The sequence below is a fragment of the Sinocyclocheilus grahami genome, unplaced genomic scaffold, assembly GCF_001515645.1.
Source record: "Sinocyclocheilus grahami isolate Dianchi unplaced genomic scaffold, SAMN03320097.WGS_v1.1 scaffold96.1, whole genome shotgun sequence".
Taxonomy (NCBI): domain Eukaryota; kingdom Metazoa; phylum Chordata; class Actinopteri; order Cypriniformes; family Cyprinidae; genus Sinocyclocheilus; species Sinocyclocheilus grahami.
In genome coordinates, this window is record NW_015505275.1 from 1,520,019 (window position 1) to 1,520,837 (window position 819).

The 819-nt window shown below is 39.8% G+C and overlaps 1 protein-coding gene across 1 annotated transcript in view; it reads right to left on the minus strand.

The window, feature by feature from the left end:
• Window positions 1-819, minus strand: part of LOC107587857 (kelch-like protein 32) — an 18,111-nt gene that overhangs the window by 2,916 nt on the left and 14,376 nt on the right. The window lies entirely within an intron of this gene.

Here is an 819-nt window from a genome sequence, read left to right on the forward strand (position 1 = left end):
CGAGGGGGGGGGGGGGGGTCTGTGAACACACACACACACACACACACACGCGTACATGGGGTGCGTGTGAAGCATGCACACATACACACTCCGGTGCAGCCAAGGGAGTTAGACAAAGGGGAGTTAATTGAACTTGAGAGCAATCTAGACTGTTTAGCTGCAGAGGCATGCGAGTACAGCGGAGATGGCTGGAGATAAGGGATGCCACTCTCGTAGAAACAAAGTGGCTTTTAACACAATCAGCCCTGAGACAGCACTTATTATAGAAGCCCAAGATCATGGGCCACCACCTCTAGACATTCCGCAGCAGTCTTCTACACGCAAATGGCAAATTTAAATGCTTGTAATATATTTTTCTTGGAGTATTTCATCATTTAAATTTTTTATTTTAATGGCACAACACAAATGGGTCGATTTCATTATGCTTACACAAAATGTTTTACAGTACATTAATTGCAGGAAGGTATTTTTAGGAAAAATCAAAGAGCTTAGCAGCACGGATTTGCAGAGATAATGATTGCTACCAGAAAGGTTTCCCAAACACTCTCCCCTTCTGCCATTGGTTGATAAACAGGAAATCCTGCCCCCAAACTGATGTTGTCAGATGCAACAAACAGAGCCACTTTTGAACTCATTAACCTACTTATGCATATTAGGCATTAAGAAATGTTAAGCCTATAATTATCTTCATGTTATGGCTGATAAGAGATAAATGGCCGGTATATAACATTTTATACAATACTGTCTACTTTTTTTGTTCTGAATAAAACACAGTAAAAAAAAAAAAAAAAAAAAAACAAATCATGCCCCAATTGAATT